Below are 15,993 nucleotides of genomic sequence, written 5' to 3' on the forward strand. Positions count from 1 at the left end.
ACAGCTGGCTAGCCGTGGGGCCCTCACAAGTTAAATCTTGTCTTAGGAAATAATTTACAAGAAGATCAAAGCAGAGATGGGGTAAATTAATTTTTCAACAAACCACAGGTTCGGGAGAATGTAAATATTATCTCTTCAGTGCATTAAGGTCCTTGGTGAATGAGAAATCTTGAGGCTCTTTTATATTCCTTTTAAGTTATAATCCTCTGTTTGATTGACTCTTGTCTTATGTGAAAAAAGACCTGAAAACTTACGCTGACCTACATAAGGTGAAGCATGAGAAATAAATGTGCTTGGTAATTTCAGATCCTGACCTTTAAAAAAAATTTTAATTAAAAACGTGTCCTGTAGTTAGGGCTCAGCCAATGTCCAGTCTTCTCAGGCAGCTAAACAAAAACTTGTCTGAAAAGCCTATGACCAGGATTTTTTTTTTCATTTAAAAAATTCATAAAGCATTTTGGGACTGCTCTTAGCTCTCCAGGACAGAGAAAGGAATTTATTGCTTTCCAGTAATGGCTACTCTTTGATTGACAAAACAATCTCAGTTACCCAAGAGGCATGTTTTACCTCAGGCTGGAGCTATTTTTAAAACTAAATTGACTGCAACTAGTTTAAGTTTTAACATTCCTGACTTAATTATAAGATGCCTGGGAAGGGTCCTTCAAACAAGTGGGGTTTAGCAGTTCTGTATTATTTCAAAAGCTTATTTTTTAAAAATTTTGTTTGAAAGTCAGCTTAACATATAAGGTTAGGAGTTACATTTGGGTTTCAATCCCAATATGATTGAATCTGATCCTCAGTCTTCCCTTTTGTGAAATGGAAATACTAACACTACCTCAAAGGATGGTTAAAAGCATCAAATTCAGACATCAGCTTAAGTACAGTAAATACTTCATAGATGATACTTGTAAATGTTATTAGTTGAAATTTTTCTACCTTTTAGTGTTTCATTTTTTCCTCCTAAATTGATCATTCAGAGTACTTTGTGGTTCCATTTAAACTTTTTTCTTTGAAAAAAATTGACATTTTGATATGGATTTTACTGAATCTGTAGGTAACTTTGGATAGTATAAACTTTTCAGCAATGTTCTTTTAGTCCATGAACACAGGTTTCCACCTATTTATATTTTCACTCTATTAGCATATTTTTTCTTGGTCATCCCTGGGGCTTGAACTCAAGGCCTGGGCGCTGTCCCTGAGCTCTTTTGCTCAAGGCTAATACTCTACCACTTTAACCCAAATCACCACTTCTGATTTTTGAGCTTTTTTTTCCTGGTGGTTAATTGGAGATAAGTCTCTCTCGCTTGTTGAGTGGTGGGTAAACAGGACTTCAGTTTCCATGGTTAGTACACTTGTTCAGTGTGCATGCTGCACGCCTTTGCGTGGCCACCAATAGTAAATTATCAGTTACCAATCTAGGATAGTTGTGATAATTAGAGGGATATGTGCAATATCTGTGCACATTTGGTTGTTCACAACCAAACAGTATGGTACTGTCCCCATGTAGACAGTAAGGGAGGCCATGCACGTTACTAAATCCTCCTGCACTGCACAGGGCAGCCCCTGACAACGAATCCAGCCCCACATGTCAATTGTGCAGAGGTTGAGAAACACTGGTGTAGATGAGCCCCTCAAGAACTGTGACTGTGTCAGGTGCTGGTAGCTCACACCTGTAATCCTAGGTACTCCAGGGGGGATCTGAGATCTGAGAATTGCAGTTTGAAGCCAGCCCAGGCAGGAAAGTCCATGAGACTCTTATCTCCAATTAGCCACCAAAAAACCACAAATGGTGCTGTGGCTCAAAGTAGTAGAGTGCTAGCCTTGAACAGAAAAGCTGTAGAGATTGCCCAGGCCCTGAGTTCAAGCTCCACAACCAACTGAACTGCAAAACCAACATGAAACAACACCAAAACAATCAGCACTTTGACTGTGAGGAGGAAGGTGAGGCAGGGTGAGCTGGGGGCAGACCTAGAGCAGCACAGAGATGCTTTGCTACAGTGGCGTTTGCTGTGGCAATTCTCATCTTGCCTCCCTGGTCTGTTCTCCCTCTCATGTACCTGCTGCTCATCAAGTGACAACTCTTCAATTACTGCATCTGCTGGAGGCATTTTCTCTACAGTATCCCCAGCTCCCATGCTGAAATAAGCAATGAAACAAAACCATGTATCTTCATTTGTTTCCAGACACATTGTCAGACATCTCTTTTTTTGGTTTGGTAGGTTGTTTTGTTTTGTTTTTTCTTTTTTTTGGGGGGATAGGGTGAGGTGATCTTTTTTTCCTGACTTTTGGTGGAACTGGGGCTTGAACTCAGTTTCATACTTTCTAGGCAGGTATTCTTTATCACTGGAACCAGGCCCTTGAACTGTGATCCTCAGATCTCAGCCTCCAGAGTGACTAGGATGACAGGCATGGGCCATCAGCGCCAAGAGATGTTGCTTCAGTGACTCTAAAACATAATCACTGCCAGACTGATGGGGCTTTAATGCATGGCCAGTCAGCCTGCCCTTTGTTTGCTAGGTTTGAAAAAAAAAAAAAAAAGACAGGAAGTATCCCTTGTCTTAGAAGCAAGCCTGGCTTCTGGCCTTGGGAAGAAAAGTACAAATGGTTCTCACCAGATAGGGTTGCAGCAACAATTCCAGCATTTTTGGGAACAAATCAATTCATTATCTCAACAATGTCAAAATTGTGTTCCCAGATCTCGGTTGTCTGGAGGGCTGGTGGGAGGAGAAGAAATCATTAGCGGCTCCCTTTTCAGCCCTCTCAAGTTGCAGCATGACAATCTCTTAGGCTCACCGGCTGCTCTTTTGGTAATCTGTGCTGTGTTTGGTACAAAAGGTTGCTGGCTGAATTTAGTGAGTTCCCTCTAAGGTGAGACTAAAGAAGAAAATACACTGTAACACTTCATTCATGAAGAAGGACTTGAATTCACAGGAAGTCCTGGGTGAGTGTGACATTCTGGGATGCCTTTGCTGTTTTCAGGATTATTTTACCCAGCAACAGTGTGTTCATTGAACTCCCCCTTGAAAGCATGAAAATAAACTTGAATGTTAAGGGCTGGCAAAGAGAAGTATGTTTGGGACAATGCAAACGCATGTGTACGTGTCTTAATGAATGGTGCCAGGGCTGTGGTTGAAACAAGCTGCTGGCCATGTTGAATGTGACACAGGCTTTGGTTGTGTATATCAGGCCTCTTTCTATTAATTTGTCTGCTGTGTGATTTGAAACAGTGCTGATTCAGCTGGGCGCTGATGGCTCACGCCTGTCATCCTAGCTACTCAGGAGCTAAGATCTGAGGATCGTGGTTCAAAGCCAACCCAGGCAGGAAAGTTCATGAGACTCATTTCCAATTAATCATGAAAAAGTGGAGCTTTGGCTTAAGTGGTAGAGAACTAGCCTTGAGCACAAAAGCTCGGGACAGTGCCCAGGCCCAGAGTTCAAGCCCCAGGACTGGCAAAATTTGTATCTATCTATCTATCTATCTATCTATCTATCTATCTATCTATCTGTCTGTCTGTCTGTCTGTCTGTCTGTCTGTCTGTCTATCTGTCTATCTAGTGCAGATACTAAGACGACTCTTCTTGCATGATGTGTGAGTATATTCAACAAATATACAAGTGTGTATCTGCGGATGTATAACCCTGGTGAATCTACAGAGTGAAACACACAGTTGTAGCTTTTCCTCTAGTGGCTTATGGCCCAGGCTGGGAAAGGCAAGTGTCTGGAGAAAGAATGTTGGTGTAAGCTGACTGCCAGTGGCTTACATCTGTAATCCTAGGTACTAAGGAGACTGAGATCTGAGGATTGTGGTCACAAGCCTGCCCAGGCAAGAAAGTCTGTGAGACTCTTATCTGCAATTAACCATCAAAAAATCAGAAGTGGAGCTGTGGTTCATGTGGTAGAGCACTAACTAGCCTTGAGTGATAAAGCTAACAGACAGTGCCCAAGCCCTGAGTTCAAGCCCCAGTACCCACACACACAAAAGGAATGTTGGTATGAAACGATATTTGTACTTATCGATGAGTCTTTGATCATGTAGTTAGGAACCTGGGGGAGGCATTTGTGAAAGGGTACATAATGACAGTTAGATAGGAATAAATTTCAAGAGAGACATCACATGGCAAAGTGACATTCTTCAACACTGTAAGGAGAATGAATGACACATGCATTTATCCTGCCTATGGTAATTATGGTGGTAGCTCAGGATCCTTAAGTTAGATTTAGCTATTCCTCATGTCTGCACATGACAGAATATCTTATTGTATACCATAAAGCATACATGGCTATCTGTCCTTTTAAACAAAAACAATGAAAAATGTAAATAAAAAAACCTGGATCGGGGCTGGGAATATGGCTTAGTGGTAGATAGAGTGCTTGCCTAGCATGCATGAAGCCTTGAAGTCTATTCCTCAGCACCACATAAACAGAAAAGCCAAAAGTGGCACTGTGGCTCCAGTGGTAGAGTGCTAGCCTTGAGCATAAAGAAGCCAGGGACAGTGCCCAGACCCTGAGTCCAGACCCCAGGACTGGCAAAAAGGAACCCCCCCCCCCAAAAAAAAACCTGGATCATCTAATGTGTGTGTGTGTGTGTGTGTATGTGTGTATAGAAGATACTGGTAAATATCCTGTTAGAGTTCTCCATACTGTGATGGCTTAGCTTTTCTATAAGTAAGAAAAGAATCTCTCTTTTTTAAGCTTTTAAAAACATAATTGCATTGTTACTATTAAGGCATTGTACCAGAGGGGTTACCATTTCATAATTCAGGTAATGAGTACAATTCTGTTTGGACAGTGTCACTCCTTCCTGTCTTTAAAATAAATTCTTTTTTACTTTGAATGCTAAAACTTCTTCATAATTCCTGGAGCAAAGAATTCTTGTTATGGATAAATACTGAAGGAACAGTCAGAACATCATCGGAACTAATAGTACTGTAGCAGGAGGCATTCAGCTCACTGCAAGCAGTGCTGGAGGTTGAAGGCCAAGGGCTCTCCTCTTTCCAGGAAGCCAAGAGAAAACACTTTAGGAAAATGCCAGCCCATCTTAATTTTGTTTTTATGACTAACTTACTTTGGTTTTTATTATTAACTAGAGGGCCTTTCCAAAGATCTGCTACTGACAGTTGAGAAGCCCTGATTTTTAGCTCTAATTTTTTTTGGTGGGGGTTAGGGGGAGGTGGTCCTAGACTTGAACTGTCCCTGAGTTTTTGTTTTCAAGGCTAGTACTCTATCACCTGAACTACAGCTCCACTTCTGTGTTTTTGGTATTAATTGCAGGCTTTTCTTACTGGGATGCCTTTCAACTGTGATCCTCAGATCTCAACCTCCTGAGTAGTTAAGATTACAGGTGTGAGCCACTAGAGCCTAGCTTTAGCCTTAATTTTTTAGCAGCACCACATCAGGCACAGGTACTTATGTGCTTTCCAGGTTTAGCCTATGGTAATTTACTTTGCTGGAGCGTTTGAGAAGAAAATGTCAACAGGTCTACATTTGTCTCCACAAACTAGTCAAAATTTCTGTGAAAAGTACCATTGAGTGTAGTTTGACTAAAATTTTATAAGCATCCACTCTACATACACTTAAAACCACCATATATTTATATGGATATTACTACATAGAAAAGATGTGAAAAACTTTCATAAAATACTAACAATGGCAACAGTTTTCTATGGAATGTGATAACTTTTTTTTTCTGATCAGGATTTTTAAAAGTTTTATGATGACCATGTTATATTTACATAATAAAAATTAAGGGAGAAGCAACTACAAGTATATAAATGGCAGGAATTTTATAAGCTGGTTAAAGAACTCTGTGTTAAATTCCACTATAGATGAGACAATGTCAAGCTAGTATTTTCCTTTTAATTCCATCAGTAATTCCAAAGAATTGTCGTTATTCTTTTATTACGGTCACAGGGAAATAGAGGAAGAAAGAATACATTGACTTTTCAATTCTCTTTCTAGTTGTTCTTTTCATTATAGTTTTATAGCTTTCTCTCTCCTACTACAATAGTTCTTCAGTGTCTTTTATTCCAGAACCCTTTTTTGTTTGGTACCTGTACCTAGGTTTGAGCTTAGAGTCTTGCTGTTTTATTCTTAGTCATTGCTGGTGCTGAGTCACTGGAGCCATACTTCTAGTTGAGCATTTTGCTAGTGAATTGGAGATGGAGACTCACAGACTTTCCTTTCCCCAAGCTGGCTTTGTAGTGCAGTCTTCTAGGTCTCAGCCTCCTGGTTGTGAGCCACTGGCTTATTCTGGCTTATTAAGCAGGTTAACTGCCTAGTAAACATGAGGTCGTGAGTTCAAATCCTAACATTGCAATTCAAAGTAAAAAAAAAAATAAAAAGATCAAACTTGGGAGAAGGTGGCAAATACTCCATCAGAACCCCTTCTATAAGACTTCTCTAACCCTCCTGTAATGGGCACAACTTCATTGCATGGCCGCCACCTAGCTCAGTCCCCAGCTCACCCCCACCAGAGACTGAGTGGGCACAGTGCTTAGTTAAAGCTTAGCACAGTCATGGAGGTTCACAATGGACTTCATTCATTTTAAATTTCTTCAACTTAATTTTTTTTTTGCCAGTCCTGGGGCTTGAACTCAGGGACTACATACTGTCCCCATGTCTTTTTGTCCTCAAGGCTAGAACTCTACCACTTGAACCACGTCTGGCTTTTTCTGAGTAGTTTATTGGAGATAACGGTCTTACTGACTTTCCTGACCCAGCTGGCTTCAAACCTCTGGCGTCTCCATCCTCAGATCTTAGCCTCCTGAGTAGTTAGGATTATAGGCCTGAGCCACCAGCAGCTGGCTTACTGTTTTTTGTTTGTTTGTTTGTTTTTAGATAGCTTTTCTCTAGGCTAGGCTGGCCTAGAGCTCGATGATCCTCTTGCCTTTGCTTACTGGGTGCTGGGATTACAGGCATATGTCACCATGACTGGCTCTTGAAAAGAATTGATCATGGCAGGACCAAACCTTTTAAGGGATACATCCACAGCCTGGCTAGAAAGACTGCTTGGTGATGAGTAGTTTTCTTTCCTTCAGAGTGAAAGATGCCAGTCCTTAGGACCGTTTCTCCCTGACTTTTCCGGTTTGGCTCTGTAGCTCTCTCAACACACAGCCATGGTAACCTGCCTTCCTCAAGCCATAGGCTGCTTGTGCCAGGCCACTGGTCTCTTTCTTTGTTCTTCTTTCCTCTGGGGTGCAGGCAGCAGAGTCTCCCTGACCTAGGAACTAGGAAGCCAAGGAATGGATCCCCACACAGGTGGCTGGCTATTGTCTGCATGGAGAAGCAAGCCCAGTTCTTCCTAGGACTACCTTATGTCCTTACAGCTTCTACAGGGTAAAATGATCCTTAGTTGGGGCTGGGGGAGGGGGAATGGCACACTCAAAGTCATGGGGTCAGAAAGTTCCCCGGGGAAATACGTAAAGTAGACTTTTACACCAGGGCAAACATACTTGGGGGATTTTTTCCTCTTTTCTGTCCACATAACCCTGAGGCTTGTAAAAGCAAGACTCACTTTCTGGTGTGGGTATGTGTGGATTGGCCATACCATACTAGGTATTCAGAATCACTAGTGCCTTTGGGGGAGGGGAAAGGGAGGGAGGGAGGGAGAAAGAGAGAGAGAGAGAGAGAGAGAGACAGACAGACAGACAGACTTAATTTTGACAGGGTCCCTCTTTCTGGCTTGTAATTTTTACTCTCATTCTTATTTTGGATAGTGGTAATTCTAAAGGGATGCTTTTTGTTTTGTTGTTTGTTTGTTTTTTGCCAGTCGTGGGCCTTGGACTCAGGGCCTGAGCACTGTCCCTGGCTTCCTTTTTGCTCAAGGCTAGCACTCTGCCACTTGAGCCACAGCGCCGCTTCTGGCCGTTTTCTGTATATGTGGTGCTGGGGAATCGAACCTAGGGCCTCGTGTATCCGAGGCAGGCACTCTATCTACCACTTGAGCTGCAGCTCCACTTCTGGCTTTTTTTTTTTTTTTTTTTTGATGGCTAATTGGAGATAGAGACTTTCCTACCTGGGCTGCCTTCAAAGCATGATCCTCAAAGCCATCATTCTCTTCCTTCCTTCCTTCCTTCCTTCCTTCCTTCCTTCCTTCCTTCCTTCCTTCCTTCCCCCTCCCTCCCACCTTCCCTCCCTCCTTCCTGTCTTCCCTTTCTCCTTCCCTCTCCCTACTCTTCCTCTTCCTCCTTCCTTTTCGTGGTAGGTAAGTGTTCTTTCACTTGGGGCACATCTGAAGCTCTAGAAGTTTCCATTTTTAACAAGGGTTTATGAAAATTTCCCAAGGTATTTATTATAAAAAATCAACCAACAACAACACACAGAGAGAAACCTTAAGATTTAACATTTAGCCATTCCTTTCTCCCCTCACCCATCCACAGGCCTGATCTTGGGAGCAGTAAATATTAAATCATGTATTCCTTTGGGCAAACTGGTAAGAGCAGATGAGCCATGTGCCCCAGACCTCACGGCAGGGGCTGGACTTCTGCTGGATGAAACTGTCAGATTTGAGAAGACACCAGCACTTGATAAGGGAAAGATTAGTGGTTTTCTTTCCTGACTCTGTTCTTTCCCCAGACTGTTTACTTTTTTTTTTTTTTTTGGTTAACCTTGCCCTTCTCCTTTGCCCAGACTAGAATGAGGTCATCATTTTAGCAGTTTCCTGGGATAGTTGCAGGCTAGATGTGTGTGACTGGGCCCTCTTCCTGCGGTATGTCTCTCTGTGGTATAGCCACCCTCACATGGGGAGCAATGCTGAATGGGAGAGAGAAAGGAGAAGTTGCAAGAGAGATGTGGGCAGCATCGGGACTCGGGTGAAGAGCAGGACCCATGAGGGTGGCAGTTTTCAGTTAATGCTTGTGTGGCTCAGGATAACCAAGACGGGGTGAGAAACCAGCTGTTGAAAGTACAAAGTTGAAGGGAGAGAAATGAGGATAAGTGATGAGCAGACCAATGTGGCTCTTTCCCCTTTTGTCTAAATTGTGATGGAAGATACAGTTATTGTTCATGATGATGGGTTTTGTTGTTGTTGTTTTGTTTTTCCCTCTGTGCCAGTACTGGGGCTTGAACTCATGGGCAATACAATCTCCCTAGTTCTTTTACTGAAGGCTGGCGTTGTATCATTTGAGCTGCAGCTCCATTTCAGTTTTTTGCTAGTTAATTGGACATAAGAGTCTTGTGGACTTCCCTGCCCAGGCTGGTTTGGGACTTCGATCCTCAGCTCTCAGCCTCCTGAGTAGGTAGGATTATAAGCACAAGCCACCAGTGCCCAGTATATGATGATGTTTATGACTAGATTCAGTGTACACAGAGGCTTGGGGGGTTAAAAACTTCATCTGAAGCCAGCAGTCCCTTTAAGCTCACCGAGTTCACGGTTGTTTTTCAGCTTTCTCTGGAACTTCTTTTTGGAAATCAGAAAGATGAAAAGTCTTCACTTTCTTACCTGGCAGTGTTACATGCCTAAGAATGCTCTTGACCTGAAAGGGTTTCCTTCTTACCATTACCAAGGGAGATGGCTACTCCTGCTTGCTGAGACACAGCCCAGAGGATGGTCTATAATTACACCCTCCCCTGTGCTCCACCCCTGTGCTTTGTGCTGGAGACGTGGCTGCGAACACATATGGTCCTTGCTACCATGCATCTTTCAGTCAGGGTAAGACAAGATGACACGACACAGGAAGTACAGAAAGTACAGGAATAGGAAAAATTAGCATGCAATAAGAGGCTCCATCAAGCATTGGCAAAGAAGAAGTTCCCGAGAAGTGATTTGAGACTTAAGACTGAGAATTGGCTGAGTGAAAGGTTGGGAGCAGATGCACTGAAGAACAACAGAGGAAACAGCATCAGCATCAGCAAAGGCCCTGAGGTAGGAAGGAGCTTCAGCCTGCTTAAGAAATGAATGATGTGATTGCTGTGGGATAACTATCTGGGAGGAGACAAAGATCGCAGCAGCAATCTCAATTAGGAACTTCAAGGGACTTGCATAGAGTCATTTAGCTGGTGAATGGCAAGTCAGGACTCAAACCCAGAGCTGTACAAAGGTAGCACGCCCTTCATCGAAGTATTTGTTAAGCATACTTAGTAATGATGCTGTATGAACCCAGTGCATACTTAAAAGATCCTTACGTGACTTGTTTCTTTCCACATGGCTTTTGGAGCTTATAATTATATGATGAAAGTGTTTTCATATTAATTTAATCAGGCGCAATAAGGAAGGGAAACATTCATTTGAATGAATCCAAAGAAACTTGAAATTTGGCCAGCCTTCTTCTTCAGTCTTGCCAACATGTATTTTCTTTCATTCTTCCCATCACATTCTTGGCTAATCTGCTCAGGTCTGAGCTATGCTTTGGCGTTTTTCCCCCTGTGACAGTTTAGAGACCTTTAAAGAAAATAGTATGAGATGTTTTCTCTTGATCTGGGCATTTGTGGTTGGATATTGCACACATTGTTTTTATTTGCAGAAGGAACTATTATTTAATTATTTTTTTTTACTACCATGGAATCCTTTGTTAGAAATGAATACAGTTGTAACTTTATCACCTTTGTTTGAATAAATATCACTTATCAGGTGCTTTGTGTACAAAGCAATTTAGATGTTTGCTACTTCTGCCTTCTAGGCTTAGGTGTATGCAGAAGCATTTAAAGTGGAGTAATTCAGTTAGATAATGATGATCACATACCTAATGTTCACCCGGGTCTGCTTGTGCCAGATAGCTCCAAACACCTTTGATCCTAAGGATTTTTTTTTTTTTTTTTTTTTGTCTATAGTGGGGCTTGAGCCACAGGGCCTGGGCACGGTCCCTGAACTTTTTTGTTCAAGGCTAGTGCTCTGCCACTTTGAGCCACAGCACCACTTCTCGTTTCCTGGTGGTTAATTGGAGGTAAGAGTCTCTTAGATTTTTCTGCCTGGGGATGCCTTTGAACCATGATCCTCAGTCCTCAACCTCATGAACAGCGTGAGCCACCAGTGTACTCAGCTAAGGCCTTTTCAATAATGAAGTTTGTATTACAAGATTTTTTTACATTGCACTCTGTGAAAACTTGCTAGTAAACTAGTAAGCTAGAGAGCTACTGGGCCATGAGGAGTGCTAAAGAAAAAAGATGAGCCAGTAGCTTTTCCTCATGCAGCTGCACCCACAACACAGAGCAGAATGGGATCTGAGGCAGCCAGCTCCTGGGTGGTTCAAAGACTTCAGGCAGCCTTTGACACTTGGGGTACATGTGGATACATCTACCGAGGAGGCGGGGACACAGGGATGCACAGTGCACACCTCAATCGCTCTGTGCTAAGGAACTTTTCTGTCCTGTAGGAAAATGAGTAAACACAAGTCAGGTTTCAGATAGAGGTGCCCAAAGCAAGGCAGAGAGTCCTTTCCCCCCTTAGCCCTCTCCTTCTCCCTCTCCCCTTTCCCCTCCTCTCCTCTCCCTTCCCCTTCATCCTCCTGCAGTAACCTACAGAGAAAGATTCATAGTTGGCTGGAATTAAATCATAGAGGCTGACTTTGTGGGGCCTTAAGGAATTTATCTGATTTTGATGTGTCCAGGCTTGTACTAGAGTATGAACTACTGGATTTGACAAGATCTGTGGGTTCTCCGTGCACACGTGGTTTTCAAAAATGTGTTTCTCATCATGCAATTAGGGAAAAATTTCTTTGAAATGCGAAAATCACCCTCTTTCGTGGTGATAGAGATATTGACAGTCCCTTCTACTTAGAAATAAAACAAAACAACTTTTAATCTTTCTGATGTTACAATAATAACATCATTAACGTGCGTGTACACAAACATTGCCGGCAGATGCTTCAAGTGATCATTAAGCTTTTTTCCAGAGCTATACTTAAGACAACGACTTTTTACCTTACACCACTCTAATTAAAATATTACTGCAACGTCCATGGGAGTGTCAAGTTGCAACCCCGATTTTTTTTCTTCCTCTCTCTAAAGATTCTGTTTGGGTTTTGCTTGGGGAGAAGACAAAAGGAATATGACTGAATACAAAATCATTTTCAGAAATAGTATTTTAAGGGGGAGGGATATTCTGGAACTACTTCTGATAATAAGCCTCCAAAAAATAGGAGCCGGTGCTGGAGGTCTGGCGCAGTGATGGGCCACTTGCTTAGCTTGTGCAAGGCTAAGGCCCTGGGAAGGTACAGAGGGAGGAGAAGAGGGAGAAGGAGAAGGAGGGAGGAGAGAGAAAACTTTTAAGGGCCATTCATTTGAAAATAAGTTTATTAAATAATGAAGTTGAATATTTCTCCCCCACAATGTGCCTGTCTCTGTCTGTCTGTTTCTCTGTTTCTCTGTCTGTCTCTCACATAAATACTCACTTTCTCTCTTTAGCATCAGGGGGACATTGAGAATCTGGCATCTCCCTCTGACTGTGGGTTGAGTCTTCGTTTCCAGAGGCAGCCAGGCCTGTTTTAGCGTCTCAGTGCTGCCAGTTACTAAATTATGACCTTAATTGCTATTTATGTAATTATGACCCTATGATAGTTAACTGTGACACCTCAGTTTCCATATCTGTAAAAGAGGTGTAATCCTTGTAACCTCTGTATGAGCTTGTGAAGAGTCTGGCTTAGTAATTGGCATGGTTAGACATCATCCTAAATCACACACCATGTTTGTTTTCTTTTATCAATGAGAATCCAAGGCATAGAGATAGATTGGAGCTTGTATCATTATAATTGACCCAATATGGCATTGCAGCCCATCATAATTGGGTTTGGTGAAATGAGACACTGACCTGACATTGATCATTTCAGACTTAAAGTCAAATGTTCAGTGTCACAGTGTACACGATACTTAGAAAAACTTGGGTTTAGGCAATGAACTAAGTTAGGTATACAGTGACCTGGAGACCCAAAAGTCCCCCTGACCTCCCAACCTCTGGCTTTTTTTTTTTCTTTTTGGCTTGAACTCAGGGCCTGAGCACTGTCCCTGAGCTCTTTTCCTCAAGGCTAGGCTGTACCACTTTGACCCATAGCTCTGCTTCAGGTTTTCTAGTGGTTAATTGGAGATGAGTTTCATGGACTTTTCTGCATGGGCTGGCTTTGAATCACAATCCTCAGATCTCAGCCTCCTGAGTAACTAGATTACAGGCCTGAGCCACCAGTTCCTAGCAAGTTCCCCTTTTTTGACAGCTGTTTCATCCTCCCACTGGGCTGATATGACTTCTTGCATTACTCAACCTCTCTCCTTTTTAACTAATTGAACCATCCATCTGACCTCTCAAATTAAGTTCGCAGCTCCTTTGGTGCTTCCTGACTTTTGCCTTTCATCATAATGTTGGGGTTTTCCCCCCACTTTGGCCAGTTCTTTAATTTAATAAGAGCTACTCTCCTTTTACAGACTCAGAGCCAGTCCTCTGTATTCATCACAAACACAGCCTCAGCTCATGAGGTGCAGCCTGGGGACTTTGGATTCTCATTTGAACAAACCAACTGTAACAATATTTCAGAGACAACAAAAGCTGGGATATGGATTTAATTCTTGGTACTATGAAATTGCAAGTTGTGTTAGCTTTGTTAACAATACTGTGGTTATGCTAAAGATTTCCATCAGTTTTAAACACATATAGAAAAGTTCTTTATTTTTGAATAATTTTGTTATTATTAAGCTGTTGTATAGAGGAGTTACCATTTCATAAGTCAAGTAGGAATCATCCTTTCCTTCATTTTCCCCATTTCCCCCTCCCATCACTGCCCACATACATAGGTCATTTTCCACAAAATATATACTGTGTGAGCACATTTGTTCACCCTTCCTCCCTCCTTTTCTGCCCCTCCTTCTTTTTTCTTTGTTGGTGGTAAAGCTTGAACTCAGGGTTTGGGTGCTGTTCCTGAGCTATTTTTGCTCAAGGCTAGTGCTCAATCACTTTGAACTACACCCCCATTTCCTGTTTTATTTATTTATTTTTAGGTGGCTAAATGGGGAGCAGAGTCTCACCAACTTCAAAACATGATCCTCAGATCTCAGTCTCCTAAGTAGGATGATAGGCATGAGCCACTCAGTGCCTGGCCATGTGCCTCTTTAACCCCCCTAAAAGAAAAAAAAGAAGGAAAACAAAACAAAACTACCACCATCAACAATCAACAATAGCAACAACTAAAAAACCATGTTTTCACTTCCTGGAGTTCACATGGAAGTCCTTAAGAACATATAAAAAGACACATTAGCTTGTTTTTGCTTTATGACAGGCTAATAAAAACAGCAAAAAACAGGGAACAGGTAGACACGGGCAAATATGAATCAAATTCTGCCAAGTTACCCCAAGTACTTACCAAGTCAGTAACTACCACGCCACTGCTAACCAGGGAGCCTCTGCTCAACATATTTTCAATCAATTAATATTCCACCTAGTTTTATGTGCATTTCTGTGGAAAGGCACCTTGTTTAATATATACACATTTGACTCATAACATTGAGCTCATGGCTAGCAGCATAATAATTCATGGCTTGTATAAAGCATACCTACAGCACATCTTTTCTCCCAGCTGTCCCAATGGTGCAGCACCCCAAAGATGGGAGACAATTGTTCTGTTGTGCTCTGCCTGGGCTTGGCTGTCTCTAAAGCCTGTTTTCAAACACGTCCTACTTTTTAAGAGGGCAGAGCAGGGAAGTAAATGGACTAGAAACTGCCCTGCAGTTTGAAAGGCTGTTGAGGGAGAGCAAATTCATTCATAGGGTCAGGGGCAGAGTTTGGATAGAGTAAGGAGAACCTGGGTGTTTTTTTCAGTTGAGATTTTCCTGTGTATACACATAAAATGGGAGGTTATTTCTATACTATTAATGAATACCAGCAATTTCTTTTTTCACTAGATTGAGTCAGTATGTCTTCTCTTGTTAATATCCCTGTTATCATTTTTAATGACTAAGTAGCATTCCTGTGTGTGAATGTGCTCTTATTTGTTGAAATCATCCCTGGCTGATAGTCATTTTAGCTATTTTTCAATTACTTAGTATGATAAGCAACACTACAGTGAACATCTCAGACATACAGTCTCATTATGTACTTGTGGAGTTACTTCCTTAGGAAAAACTCTTAAGAAGTAGAATAGCTGGATTGAAGGTATTCAGCCAGCTAGTTCTGCTTCCTTTCCTCCCTCCCACCATCCTTCTTTTCCTCTTTCCTTTTCTCTCTGTCCCTCCCTCTCCTTCTTCCCTCCCCCTCTTTCTCTCTCCCTTTCTCCTTTTCTTCTTCTTTCCTTCCTTCTTTCCCCCTTCCTTATTTATTTTTTTGGCTCTGTACTGCCCAAATGCTCAAGTGATAGAACGTATGAACTGTTAGATTACCCCAAACAGAGGTATTATAGGAAAGGGATTTGGGATTGAATGTTGAACATGGATCTAAAGATCCCTTCAGAAACAAAGAAAAAGGTTTTGCCTTATTTCATCCAGAACTACCAGGCTTCAGTCTGCTATGTAAGTTATACTGTTTTAGCAAATGAATGGTTAGGATTTCTCCATTTCAAACTCTGCAAAGTTACATGACAGGCTATGAGGCTGTGTGCAATAGAAATAGTGAGGAGGTCACACAGCAAGCTAATCATTGTATACAAATTTGTATACAAATTTGTCTTTTCCAAACTAACTCAATTACATTTCTTTTACACACACACACACACACACACACACACACACACACACCCCTTTAATGGGGTTCTATTCAACATGTCAGTTTATGAGTATAATGCATCAAGGTCACACCCCTCCCATCATTCTCCCCCGTCTCTCCCACCCATCCTCTCAAGGTACCTGGCTCCATTTTCACATAGGTATATTGAATCCAATGACTGTTTTTGCCCATCCTTTCTTTTCCCCATTCATCTGTGTCTCACCCTCCCCTGCTCTACAACATGTATTTCAAGCTTCCTGGTACTCATTTTGTAAAACTATAAGTTACACCATTGTAATATTTCCCTGCATAAACCATATCTTATTCAATGTGGTGTGTGTGAGTGTGTGTGTGCATGCATGCATACATAGGACTCTATA

General features: G+C 41.9%; 1 protein-coding gene across 3 annotated transcripts in view; it reads left to right on the forward strand.

Annotated features, from left to right (window-relative positions):
- Kank1 (KN motif and ankyrin repeat domains 1) overlaps positions 1–15,993 on the forward strand; it is a 188,118-nt gene that overhangs the window by 38,764 nt on the left and 133,361 nt on the right. The gene's annotated exons all lie outside the window — the stretch shown is intronic.

The sequence above is a fragment of the Perognathus longimembris genome, chromosome 1 (assembly GCF_023159225.1).
Source record: "Perognathus longimembris pacificus isolate PPM17 chromosome 1, ASM2315922v1, whole genome shotgun sequence".
Taxonomy (NCBI): Eukaryota; Metazoa; Chordata; class Mammalia; order Rodentia; family Heteromyidae; genus Perognathus; species Perognathus longimembris.